General features: G+C 44.8%; 1 protein-coding gene across 2 annotated transcripts in view; it reads right to left on the reverse strand.

Annotated features, from left to right (window-relative positions):
- GALNT7 (polypeptide N-acetylgalactosaminyltransferase 7) overlaps positions 1–14,573 on the reverse strand; it is a 141,031-nt gene that overhangs the window by 51,013 nt on the left and 75,445 nt on the right. The gene's annotated exons all lie outside the window — the stretch shown is intronic.

Consider the following 14,573-nt stretch of genomic DNA (forward strand, 5'->3'; position numbering starts at 1 on the left):
CAGATGGACACAGGGGATGTAACAGCCAGCTCATCTAGGTCAGCAGGGAAAGTAGACTGCATTGTCAGAGGATGGAAAGCAGAACAGGTTGGACATCCCTCCTGGCCAAGCTGGGTTTTCGGATGTACTAAGGTGGTCTTGGTCAGCCAATATACCTTGGAAAGATTTTCTCAACCCTGAAACAACAAAACTAGTAACTTCTCAGAACTATCAGAACACTCAGGAAACACCCTCAGAATGTTCTTCCCCACATCAGGATCTCTAAGGTGACATTAAATGACTATACCCCATCCCTGGTACTGATGTAGTTTCACAGAATGGAGCAGTCCCTTCTTCCTCCTCCCCTGAAAACACAGGAGAGGGGAAAAAACCAAAACTAAAACATTTGCCTACTCACCTTCCTCCACACCTTACCCTTCCCACCTTAATCAGAGGCACACATTGGTGTATATCCCTCTCAGCTATGGAAACAGTATTAAAAAGAAAATAAGGTAAAAGCCCTTGTCTTGAACACGCCAGGATCCCACATGAGTGCCAGTTCAAGTCCTAGCAACCCTGCTTCCCATTCAGCTCCTTGAGTGTGGCCTGGGAAAGCAGTAGCAGAAGGCCCAAAGCCTTGGGACCCTGCATCTGCGTGGGAAAGCCGGAAGAAGCTCCGGGCTTTGGATCCACTTAGCACTGGTCATTGTGACCACTTGGGGAGTGAATCATCGGATAGAAGATCTTTCTCTGTCTCTCCTCCTCTCTGTATATCTGACTTTCCAATAAAAATAAATAAATCTTAAAAGAAAAAAAAATCTAAAAAGATGGCAGTGCTCATTCTAAAGTAGCTAAGTTATTAAAAACACGATCTTCCTTTTACATATTAACCACGTGTGGAAGAGTGAAAATTCCCCCCAGGATTCAGTGAAGAGGAAAGCGAAGCTATGGACCATTTCCCAGTGATTTAGTTAAAAGGATTGCATTTCATTAAACCATGTGATTTATATAATTTTAAGCTATATGATGAGCTTGGCTTTGATGCTATATCATTTCCACTTTTCTGCACATTCACCTTCCCTGTTACAGAAATGATAAATTGGCAATTATATTTGATATACCAAGTACAATTAAGTCGCCTGTAAGTTCATCCAAACAGTTGTGCAACAAGTTATTTCTATTACAACTTTGCTAATGCTTGCTGAAGAAAAAAAGAGTGGGTATTGATGATGCTTCCTTCCAGCACTCCCCAACACCTGGCCCTTCCTGTGTGGGAGTTGTCACAAATTACCTCAGCTGGTTAAGGAGTAGTCAGCTGCAATTTGAGAGGAAGGCAGGCTCCCTAGGTGTCTCTTACATAGTTAAATGACTTCTTTAAAAAGATTTATTTAACATTTATTTGTTTGTTTGAAAGGAAGAGTGACAGAAATTTCCCACTTGCCTCAACAGCTAAGTATTGAGTCAGGGTGAAGCCAGCACCCAAGAACGCTAGCAAGGGGCCATTGATCTACAGCCTCCCAGGTGTGCTAACAGGGAGCTGGATCAGGAGCAGAGGCAGGACTGGATTGTAGGCACTCTGATTTGGGATCCGGGCACTGTAAGCTGCAGCTTAACCCAATGTGCCAAAAAACCTAACACTCTCAACAACTTTTTTTTTTTAAATTTTATTATTATTGGAAAGCCGGATATACAGAGAGGAGGAGAGACAGAGAGGAAGATCTTCCGTCCGATGATTCACTCCCCAAGTGAGCGCAACGGGCCGGTACGCGCCGATCCGAAGCCGGGACCAGGAACCTCTTCCAGGTCTCCCACGCGGGTGCAGGGTCCCAAAGCTTTGGGCCGTCCTCGACTGCTTTCCCAGGCCACAAGCAGGGAGCTGGATGGGAAGTGGAGCTGCCGGGATTAGAACCGGCGCCCATATGGGATCCCGGGGCTTTCAAGGCGAGGACTTTAGCCGCTAGGCCACGCCGCCGGGCCCACTCTCAACAACTTTTAAAGCTTGTTCTCTTTCCAACATCAGTCTTATTGCCAGATATTGAGAAAGGTGAGGCTGTCATTTTAAGTTTTCAGAGTTGAGCATGGCAAGAGGAAGTCCTTGCTCTATACTGGCCCAAGTTTTGCCTAAATGTGTGGTCCAAAGAGAATGCATACTCATAAGAACTGCTTATATTTTAGAATGGTGCTGAGCTTCTGGAACAAACGAAGAAGTAAGGGCTCTTCTTTTTCCTTATATGATGGCATATGCTTAGTTTAACAGCTAACCACTACCATGTAAATTATTAATCTTAAATGTGGAAAATCTCTCCCTTTCTTCCTCCTCTTTTACATTTTACAGTCATGCTGTCACCTGGCATTGTTACTCGGCTTTTACTGCCCTTTTAAGTACAATACCAGTATTTTTGTTAGGCTGTCATATTTTTGAATTTGTGCTTGGTAAACATTCTGCATTGTAAATTCATCCATTCAAAAAAAACAGGAGGGGGTGGTGGAAAGGATCAGATCCCTTAAGTCTTGGAAAACTTTGGAAGCAAAGGGAAAATAAATTCAATCAGCACAGATAAAAATCATTTATTTGGACTGTAGTCAATCCTTTGCATCCTTCAAACTCAGGGGCTTGGTCCATGAGCCCCAGAAGGAATTGGGAATGGCTTGGACGATTTCAGCATTGACAGCTGCCCATGAGCCCTGCATGGCTCAGAACAGGTGGTCCTGGGTACCAATGGTGTAGGGCGAAGTGCCAGGTCTGTCCAGCAGCATGCATGTGGGGCCATGGAGGTGTGGGCTTTCAGGGGACATGGGGGTTCATGTCAAAGTGAGAAATGATGATGAGAGACTGTTCTTTCAGATAACCTCCTCAGCGGCTTGGACAGAGCAGCGGACAGCATACCCAGATGCACATTAAAGCTATGGCAGTCCATTGGAGCCTGCACGGGACATCTGATACCATAGCCAACGATGGAGGGCAAATTGCCCAGGAAAAGTCGTTAAGGGATGTGTGGGATGGAGGACTACTGAGGCAGTATGTTGCAGCTGAGGAATGACTTTTGAAGGACTTTCATCAATAAGGCCAGTGAACTTGTAGATAAGTGAGGGAGCTGAGACCAAGCACTTTAGAGGGCAATTGGAGTCAGACTGATGTACCAGCCCATGTGGTAGACCTAGGCTGGGCTTGTTAGCATTGACCATGGCCAACCTCCACTTGTTGGTGCACACTAAAGCTAGGGCTGGTGCCTAACTGGCAGGGCTAGATCATAGTACCTTTCAGTGAAGAGTTGGAACAGGCAATGGGTAATGTTAGGCTGGGTCATGACACTAACCAGCTTGTGAATGAACCAGATCTGGGAGTAGCTCAGACGGGGGATATGTGGGCCAAACATATGGAACTGCAATATCCACTGGTTTGTTAAAGAGCTGAGGGTAGTGATAAGCTAAGCTAGGTGTGACCATGGAACCCTGTGACACTCAGGGGTACTGGGGTTGGGAAAAGCTGGGCAGGTCCAGGCTGCAACACCCACAGGCACAACCAAGACTAGGGAATGAGGCAGGCTGGGCCTTACTAGTCACCAGCTCATACAAAGGCCAGAGCAGAGGGGACAGACTATGCTGGGTAAGGGCCTAATACCCGCTGGAACATGTGAGATCTGGGTCTGGGAGGGGGCCTGGTATGGGAATTTGGGAAATTCCCCTGGTGGGCTGTAGCTCCTGCTGGTGAGCATGGGATTCAAGCCTGGATGCTGATCAAGGCTGGGCAAGGCAGTTTCATCCATTGGCAAGTGTGTGGGTTGGTTCTGGAGTGGCAGTGCCAGGGCACTGTTAGCCCATTGGCTTGTGCAGGAACCTGGCTGGAGTGCAGCTCATGCCAAGCCAGGTTATCACACCTACTGATTTGCATGAGGCAGGGATGGGAGTGCTGGCAGCCAAGTGCTGGCAGCAAATATCTGTACTAACAGAGACTCTGAGATGGACCGTGTCAGCCAATGGACCTTGGAAGGATTTCCTCAACCTTAGAGCAACGAAATCAAGAGCATCTCTGAACTTTCAAAACCACTTAAGCACATCCCTTAGAGTATGTTCCACATCAGAGACACTGGGATGACACTGTGTGGCCGTTCCCCATCTCTGGGTACGAGGCAGTTAGGAGGCTGGCTGCAGCATCTCCCCCTGCCTTCCCCCTCCCCTCAGACACAGGAGGAAGAAAAAGGAAATTTTGGAAGCAACTGTCTTACCCACTTTCCCCTATTCCTCCACCTTTCCCATCCTGATCAAGTATGTGAACATCATAAAAAAAAAAAATCAGGGGCTTTGTTCTTCCAGTGGATCTTTGAAGACATTGGCTTCTAACAGAGCAACTTCACCAAAACGAAAATCATGACCTGAGCGAGGTCTTCATCCTCAATCAATTTCCATCTCAGTTTCACCAAAAGCACTTGCAGCTTCCTCAGATGGATTTTATGTTAATGACAAAAACAGTAGGTTTCAAAAGCACTACATTTCCCATTTCTGGCTCCACAGAGACATATCTGCAACCTAGACACTTTTTTCCATTACGTCCCTCAGAAAAACATTGCTATGGCTCTCATTAGCCATGAAAAATTTTACCCCTGATTGCTTCCAAACATTAGCAAACAGAAAGAAATCTATAAAGCATAAGCACTTCTACCATGAGTTGCTAAATTTTCCTATTTGCCAGACACACAACAGCAAATATACAGGGAAATATACCTCGTAAACAGGTTCATCTACTTTTTAGCTATACTCAACTGCCTGAGCTGCTGCAATACCAGACAAGGTCTTGCTAACCCACTGAGGGAAGAGGTTGGTGAGCTGTAACCTGGCATGTCGGGTCCAGCATGCAGAACTGAAATCCTTTTATCAGAGGATAATAACCATAAATGCTCTGAAAAGGCTAGCTCCAAATCTGGCATGCTCTAGGAAGGAGACCAAAAAAAGAAAAGAAAGAAAAAATGAGAAATCCCTCATCACCCCTTCAATGTTTCCAATGGACAGGAAAATTAATCTGAGGAGAAAAAGAAAGTTAAGGTGTTCCTGACATTGCCATTGTGGTGAGATGTTGTGGGGTACCCAGTGAGGCCAACATTAATTTATTTTTAAAGTAACTTACAGGAAACACAAATTCTTTAAGTTGGAGTAGAGAGCTGTGAGACAAACACTAAACTCAACATGAGTTTCTAACTTTATTAGGTATACTTTATGATTTGTAGCACTGGTAGAAAGTAGAAGCTGGAGCAGGACTCAAAGGCGGAGAAATGAAGGTAGCTCTTTCTTAACAAAGCAGCTTAAACAATTACCAGAATGCTGCCTCCAATGAAATGAATCATCCCAGAGCCCTGACAAAGGGAAAGAGGGTGCTTGTGGCAGACAGGAATTCCAGTATGTTGCTTCTCTGCTACTGGTGGCCTCCAGCAACATATCTTTATTTCGAATTCCTTCAGCATCACTTGTCAACGTGAACCACTGGAAAGTGCTATGGAAATGGGAGTAACACAAGTTACCCTGTTCTCAATAACAATGGGTTTGTACAGATGCATCTTGAGTTGTTAGCGAGATAGGACTTTACACACACACACACAAAAACAAACAGCTGTAGAATTGAGATCCAAAGTGCAATGTGAATGTGTGTGTTTGCACACATGGGTAAAAAAGAAAAACAAGAAAAGGGATTGGAACACAAGTGAATGTAGAAAACCCCTCAGGTAACAAAAAGTTCCAATGAGCCAAAATTTTTATGGGCAGTTAGAAACTAATTTTTGCACCTAAAGAAGTAACATATTTATTATAGATTATCTGAAACCATTTCCAAATGTGTTTCTTGTAGATTAGATTTAAGGCAAATTACACTCTGAAAAATGAGATAGATTTTGGGCAATGTATGAGGGAAAGGGATTGTATATCACGTAATTTGGGGAATCATTCAGAACCACAGTATAATTTAGATAGCTGAAATTGAGGCCAAGTGCTGATATGAATATGTATATACATGATTCACATAAGTATGTGTATATATGATTGACAGATCAGTCTATTTTTTTCAGTCTGATGAGCAGCTCTAAGGTTTTAGTTAGGTCTCACTGAAATTTATGGAGCATGCATATAGAAAATGAAATTAAAAGAAAATCTATAATAGTTCAGCTAAATAATTATTTTAAAAAATAACAACCATTTCATAAATTATAGCAGCATCTTCTAAATAACTTAGTTGGTATATGAGACCGCCTTTAAAATGGACAGAGAATGAGATAAGCTCACAGCCACAGTTTATTCTAAATAAAACTGAAATATAAAATCAATATTTTTTTGGAATCAAGTGAAAAAGAATTATCTGGTATATGAGGCATGATTGTAAAATATATACTTTTAAAAACCTCTATTTCCCTTAAGCAAGCTTAAAAACATTACTAACAATCATATCAACATTTGCATAGCCCTTAGAATTCAAAGCACATCATGTGTACTATTTCACTTTGTAAATGCAACTAAGAGCTTTCCACAATACACAAATGCAAAAAGGTGTGTAGGTGGGAAGAAAGGTTAAGTATTAGGAGATGAATTTGATCAACAAGTCAAAATGTTTATAAACTCACTTATTTGAAATATAACAGCTTGGATTATATAACTTTGATGGTTTGTCTTCTTAGGCAGAAAAAGGGCAAGAATAATTTCCATGTGTTTACATCAGTAGTTCACAGGAAAGAACATAAAATCCCAAGCTTTATTAGAAGAAAATCTAGTGTATTTAAAAGCAGAACTTTCTCCTTCTTTCCTACAAATAAGTCAATCCTGATTGACTCCATGGTTTGGAATAACTGAGCTTCAGGTGAAAGAGCTTCCCCCTCCTCCCAGCCTCCAGTTACCACATGCCTGCTAATGACACTATTCTTCCTGTTACTGAGTGTCAAAGTCGTGGATTTATCTTTGATTTTACCTTCCACTTGGTCACCTACCATAGCCCTTTGATTCTAACTGTTCTGATCTCTTACAGTGCAGCATCTTTTCCTGGTTTTATAAGCTGCCCTGAAGTCCCCCCACTAATGCCACAACCCTCTAACAAGGCTCCACCCTCAAATCTACTCCAGATACACTACCAATCAGATAGTCCCCACATTCTCTTTTTATCCCTTCAATAGGTCTTCCCTCACTACCAAACTCACTATAGACTTTGCGATAGTGATTGCTCTTCCAATGCCCTATCTATCTTACCAGCTCTATCTCGCTATGTACACTTCCTGACCTCTGTCAGTAGCACTTGTTGATATCTTCTATTTTGTACCCTCTTCCCAGGGCCACTAGGCTCATAGCACACACTCCATGAATCCATTTCTGACTCCTCTGTAACTTGATGAGACCTGCCACTCCTTTGAATCACATGATTTTGCTCACATACCTCTTGTGCCTTATTTTGCCTCACATATGAGCATTGATTCCTTTCTCCCTACCGGGTGATGTCTTAAAAACTGGAAATACTAAATTAATATCTGTTGAACTGTGAGAGAAATAATTTACTTCCTAAAATAGAAAATAAGTGTGAAGGCAGGTGAGATCATTCTTGGCTCAAATCTTTAAAAAAGAAGTAGGTCTTCAGTTCACCCAAAATACTGTTACAGGCAGTCAACAGCCAGTAAATTACTCAGCTAGTGAATGTAATTCAAAGCTATCACATACATAAATCTGAGTCATGCTGGCAGCTGGGCAGTTTTCTCCCACATGCAGGGTAGAGAACAGTCATCTGAAAAGACTACAGAACAGCCACAAGTTAACCACAGTGTCAGATGTCACAGCTGGACAAACAGCTCAACACTTGGTTTCTAAGCTTTGCAGGTGGCTCATTTGTATGACAGAGAGGCAAGGGAACCAGGTTTAAGGCTATCAGGTTCCAAAGCTGCAGAAAGCTAGCCAGTCTCTGATGTGCTCCACAGCACATTTCTCACATAGGATGAAGGTGAGTAGGGGCATGCTGCTGTAGGGGATGAATGAATGGTTTGTTTTTAAAGATTTATTGATTTGTTTATTTTTTTATTGGAAAGGCGGATATACAGAGAGGAGGAGAGACAGAGAGGAAGATCTTCCCTCCGATGGTTCACTCCCCAAGCGGCCGCAATGGCTGGAGCTGAGGTCTCCCAACTGGGTGCAGGGTCCCAAGGCTTTGGGCTGTCCTCAACTGCTTTCCCAGGCCACATGCAGGGGGCTGGATGGGAAGCAGGGTTGCCGGGATTAGAATCAGCGCCCATATGGGATCCTGGTGCGTGCAAGGTAAGGACTTTAACCACTACGCTATCACGCTGGGCCCAAATGGTTTGTTTTTAATATGTTACAAGTGAAATGAAAAAAGTGCTAATCTGTATATTATAAAAATAAAAAATTTTGAAGAGTGGTATTAATACTATTTTTTTATTTCAGAGAAATTTTCAGGATTGTATACACTCTAACATGAAAAACTGTATTAGAACATCTTGAAACTCTACTTTGAATTTTAAGTATTCAAAAATGAATGGAGCCTATCTCATTTCTCTTAAGTGTGAGAAAGAATGCAGTTTAAAAATAATTTGGGTTCAATTAATAAAAGTTTCTGGGAATTGTTAGAGTATTTTGACACATTAAGAAACTTTTATCGCTAGACTGAAGATCATTTTATGAAATAGTCTTGGGACTTTTTATTTGATTGGAGATGTAACACAAGATTGAAACAGACAAAAACATGTAACATCCTATTCCTAGGTACTACTGCAGTTGTGCTAGTGAAAAAATGTAAGAAACAATTAGCCTATGTAAGGAAGAAAGATTAACAAAAGGATAAGGAAACGAAGAGGAAAAGAGGAGAAAAGGGGAGAGAGGAGGGAAAGAGAGGGAGCAAAAGAGAGACAGGAAGGAAGGAAACTGGAGGACTCAGAAAAGTGTGAGTTTCAGATGGCAACTGGTGTGCCTAAAGTTTTAAAAAAAAGAAGAAGAAAAAGAAGAAAAAGCAAACAATCCAGAGGAAGGCTTTGCCATTATGGAAGGTATAAATAGAAGCAAGAAGCCAAAGACAACAAAGTATGTGACATTTATGTGTTCCAAGAAGCAAGAGAGAATATCCAAGCCAGTAGTAAAAGCAGTCAGTAATACTTACATTTCTAACCAACAGGCCTGTATTAAAACATTTTTGGTCTACCCTTGACAGACTGGCATATTAGACTCATTTGAAAGATGAGAGGAGGGGAAAGGTCCCAGGCCAGCACACATGCCAGGAGCTTGGGACCTTGATGGGAGGGCAGAGCTCCAGGCCAACACGATACCCAGTGGGCTTCTAAAAGCTGGGCTGGGGAACCCATGGGCTCATGGGCACAGGGCCTGTGGATTAATTAGGGAAGGGAGCAGGGGGAGTTGAGGGAGTGAGGACAGCTGAGGCAGTATATTGCAGGTAAGAAATGACTTCTGGGGGATTCCTAATGAAAAGGAGTACTTGCAAATAAGTGAGGGGGCTAGACTGGGTGTTTTGGAGGGGGTAACAAAGCACCTTTGTGGATCAGACCAAAGCACCAGGCCACATGGGAGACATAAACTGGGCTAGTTAAATCGAAACACCGGCAAACACCATGCACTGGCCGATTGTAAACTAGGGTTGGGGTCCTGCCTAACTGGCAGGGCTAGTTCAGTGAAGAGTTGGAACAGGCAATGGGTAATGTTAGGCTGGGTCATGACACTAACCAGCTTGTGAATGAACCAGATCTGGGAGTAGCTCAGACGGGGGATATGTGGGCCAAACATATGGAACTGCAATATCCACTGGTTTGTTAAAGAGCTGAGGGTAGTGATAAGCTAAGCTAGGTGTGACCATGGAACCCTGTGACACTCAGGGGTACTGGGGTTGGGAAAAGCTGGGCAGGTCCAGGCTGCAACACCCACAGGCACAACCAAGACTAGGGAATGAGGCAGGCTGGGCCTTACTAGTCACCAGCTCATACAAAGGCCAGAGCAGAGGGGACAGACTATGCTGGGTAAGGGCCTAATACCCGCTGGAACATGTGAGATCTGGGTCTGGGAGGGGGCCTGGTATGGGAATTTGGGAAATTCCCCTGGTGGGCTGTAGCTCCTGCTGGTGAGCATGGGATTCAAGCCTGGATGTTGATCAAGGCTGGGCAAGGCAGTTTCATCCATTGGCAAGTGTGTGGGTTGGTTCTGGAGTGGCAGTGCCAGGGCACTGTTAGCCCATTGGCTTGTGCAGGAACCTGGCTGGAGTGCAGCTCATGCCAAGCCAGGTTATCACACCTACTGATTTGCATGAGGCAGGGATGGGAGTAGATTGTAGCAGGGCTAGGCTAGGCTGCAGCAATCACCAGCCAGAGTTGAGGCTAGGGTGGGCAGGCTGGGACAGGATAGGCTAAGCTGTAGCATCCAATGGCAATGGCAATGGCCCAGATTGAGGATGGGATATGCCGAGCTGGGTCAGAGCAACACTGGCATGCACAAGACCTGTGGGTGGGAATAGGTCTAACTGGGGAGCTAAGGGGATGCCTTCACTCAGTTGTGGTTACCATGGGTGAGCACGAGGGCTGTACATGGCTACATTGTCCCTCTGCATGAATGTGACCTGGGTCTGAGGTGTGCCAGGCTGGGTTAGATCCCAGCACCCACTGGTGCTCATGACAGCTGTGGAGGGTAGAGGACAGGCTGGGCAAGGTCTTCGCTTCTGTTGAACCATGAGAGAGCTGAGTCTGGGCGTGGACCAGGTGTGGCAGGGCTGTAACACCCAACAGTAAGAACTGCAATGGATGTGGACCAGTTGGGCAAGTACACTGTTCCTGCCACGACAGGAGGTGGACAAGGTTGGGCTTGGCCAAGGTCACACTGGTGTGCATGAGATCTGCCACTGGGAGGAGACCTGATAAAGATGCTTGGGGAACTTCTCTGTCAGGATGCAGTCCCTGCAAGAACCAAGGCTAGGGGCAGTTCAGACCAAGTCAGGTTACAATACCAGCCAGAACATATGTGGGTCAGGTCTGGAGGTTGCCAGGTTGGGCTGATCCATAGCACTACTCACTAGCAGATCTGAGAACCAGGACGGGGTGCGGGAAGGCCAGGTGGGCCACAACACCAGCCAGTTCATCTTAAGGCCAGGATTCAGGGCTGGCTGGGCTGGACGAGGCTGTACCACCCACTGGCAAATATCTCAGGTGGGCCACGACAGACTAGGCCATATCACCCATTGGTAAATGTGGGATCCAGGGTGAGGCTTTCTAGCCTGGTAAGCAGGTTGTGGGGGGTTCCCCTGCTCTGCCTCCGCTCCTGCTGATGAGCATGAGAACTGGCATTTGGGATAGACCATGCCAGGTAAGGCTACAATGCTTAAAGGCCTGCATGTGGGCTGGCTTGGGAGGACAGCCAGGCTGGGTAACCCACTGGTTCATGCATAAGACAGATTAGGTGTGGGCAGATTGGACTTTGCCACAGCATCAGCTGGAAAGTGCTGGGACTGGGGACAAATCCTGCAAGCTAGACTGCAGAACCACATGGAAAGTGCAAGATCCGGGACTGGGAGTGGGCCCATTAGGGAAACTGTGGGCAACTCTAGGATGGGCTGCAACTTGCACTGATGAGCATGAGAACCAGGGATGGGAGCAGGCCTGGCTAGACAGGTGGGAGCACCCACCGGTGCAAATGTAGGATGGATAATGGGGTTGGCTGGGTTGAGCTAGGCTCCAATGCCCACTGACATTTACAAGAGCTGAATTGGATGTAGGACAGAATGAACCAGTCTGTTGCACATACTGACAAGAACAGGAATCAGGGCTGGGTGCCAGCTTGGTGGGGCTTACTGGGGTTTGCATCGAGTAGGCTGCAGTTTCCCACTGGTGTACATTAGGGTCGAGTGTGTGTTGGGCTGGGCTGAACTGGGCTGCAGCATCTGCTGGTTTGCCTAAGAGATGGGGATGGACACAGAATTGACCCAGCAATTGCAAGTACCAGTGTGTACCTAAGCTGATGTGGGTGACAAACTGAGCCGGACCCTATCCTGGCAAGAACACATAAGTGCCAAGTCTGGGATCACCTCAGACAAGGTTTCTTTGGGGATCCCCCCACTGAATTGCTGGCCTCAGAACTCCAACCATGGGGAGAATTGCAGGGTCTGTGGTCTGACCATGGAATGCAAGTGTCAGAGCTGGGCCTCCTCAGTGGCTTAGACGTAGCAGTGGATGGCATACCCAGATGCACATGGAGTATGTTGTGGTCTACTGGAGCCTGCAGAGGACATCTTGTAGCATAACAGAGGAAGGCGGGCAGAATAAATTGATCAACTACCTCAGCCAAGCGCTGGCAGCAAATACCTGTACTAACAGAGACTCTGAGATGGACTGTGTCAGCCAATGGACCTTGGAAGGATTTCTTCATTCATAGATTGGTGAGATTGACAGCATTTCAAAAATATCAAAACCACTCATACAGAACCCTAGGAGCATGCTCCATACTGGGGACCCTGGGATGACACTGTGTGGCCATTTCCTATCTCTTGGTATTGAGGTGTTGGGACACTGGCTGCAGCATCTCCCCTTACCTCCTCTCTTCCAGATACAGGAAGAAGAGAAAAGATGTGGAAACTGTGGCCTCATCCATTTTCCCCTATTCCTTGATCCTTCCCACCCTGATCAACTATGTAAATACCATTGAAATAAAATTTTTAAAAATAAATGAATGAATGCAATGGCCAGACACAGCAGTGAGAGAATAGAGAAGAGAATTATGCAACTAGATAGCATGGTTACAAGGGTTCCACTGAGACCTAAGGGACTGGAAGGACCCAGCCACAGGAGGGAAGGAAAAGCACTCACAGTGAGATGAGCACATGTAAGGAACTCATGAAAGGCCAAACAGCAAGAGGACTGCGGACTGCAAGCATGGTCACAAACAGAAATGCACAGGACACAGCCTGACTTGCAGGGTCACAGCATACTACTGCAGATACAGAGTTTGAAATTTCTTTTTAAGGGTAATGGAAAAACACACACAGAGAATGGGTTTCAATGGGCTACATGTGGCTTTCTAAAAGAATACATTGATTATTGTTTGAATAACAAAGGGTCAGAAGCAAGAACAAAAATGAATAGTAAGAATGCCTTTGCAAAATTCCAGGAAATTTCATGGTCACTGGGACTCAGGTGGAGGCAACAGAGATTAAAGAAACAGAAGTAGTGTGAGCCGCATTGTGGAGGGACAAACAAGAGGCATTGATGAGAGTTTCTATGTGAGGGAAGGGGAGGCAGGCATAGAGGATGGCTCTCCACACACTGCTCTAAATTTTGGACATAATTTGATTTGCCTAGCATATTTATTACATTGAATGCTAGTTTTTTTTACCTTTTATATTTATTTGACGTGCAAAATAAATGGTACTTGTGCGAAAATTTCCATTTGCACACAGCTAGGTTTACCCTCTGATTAAAAAAGTAGTGTTGAGGAACACCACCCAGAAAGAGACAGACTTCAGTTACAGTGGACAAAAAAAGAGCCTTCACACCAAACCACCTGAGGTTAATTGCAACTTTGCCATTCTGCTGAGCAAGTAGAAAGGAATCACAGCTCTGAGCCTCAGACTTTGAACATACAGGTAAGAACTCTTACACATTTCAGCTGTAAGAACTGCCTAAGTTTTTTTTTTTTAAAGATTTATTTTATTTTTATTACAAAGTCAGATATACTGAGACGAGGAGAGATAGAGAGGAAGTAGAGCTGCCAGGATTAGAACCAGCGGCCATATGGGATCAAGGCGAGGACCTTAGCCACTAGGCCACGCTGCTGAGCCCAGAACTGCCTAAGTTTTAGAAGTTTTATCATATTAGACGGTCAGTAAGTAGTTTCTCTTTACCATAATCCCATATAGTGATGAGAACACTACCCATCAAAGTACCAAAAGTACTTTTGCGGTGGAAGTTATCAGACAAAATAGAGGACATTTAGTTAACTTTCAAGTATATTCCATGTAATATTTTGGATAAGTTTATCGCATTGTTATTTGAAAAGCAAATTTAGCTGAATTTCATTTTTTAAAAGAAATCTATTTATTTGAAAACCACAGTGACAGAGAAAGAGGGAGAGATACTGAAATCGCCCATCTACTGGCTCACTCCCCAAACAGGTTCAGTGACTAATGCTGTGTCAGGCTGAAGCCAGGAAGCATGCACCTGTTGCATTAACCTTTTTATAAAAAGATTTATTTTAACTCACAAGCAGAGTTATGGGGGTAAGGAGGAAGGAAGGGAGGAAGGGAGGGCAGGAGAGAGAAACAGGGAGAGAGAGACTGTCATCCATTGTTCATTCCTTGAATGGCCACAATGGCTGTGACTGGGCCAGGCCAAAGCTGGAAGCCAGGGTCTCCCTCACGGGTGCAGGGTCCCAAGAGGCCCAACCACGTGGGCCATGCTCTGCAGCTTGCTCAGATGTCCTAGCCAGGGCTGGCATGGATATAGATCAGTCAGAGCTGGAACCAGCACTGCAAATGACAGCTTAGCCCTCTATGCCAGCCCTGCATCAACCTTTTAAAATGGAGATTTTGCTAACAATATATAATCTGGAATACATTTTGAGAGTATTATAATGGCAGTGAA

This window comes from Ochotona princeps, chromosome 11 (assembly GCF_030435755.1).
Source record: "Ochotona princeps isolate mOchPri1 chromosome 11, mOchPri1.hap1, whole genome shotgun sequence".
In the NCBI taxonomy this organism is placed as follows: domain Eukaryota; kingdom Metazoa; phylum Chordata; class Mammalia; order Lagomorpha; family Ochotonidae; genus Ochotona; species Ochotona princeps.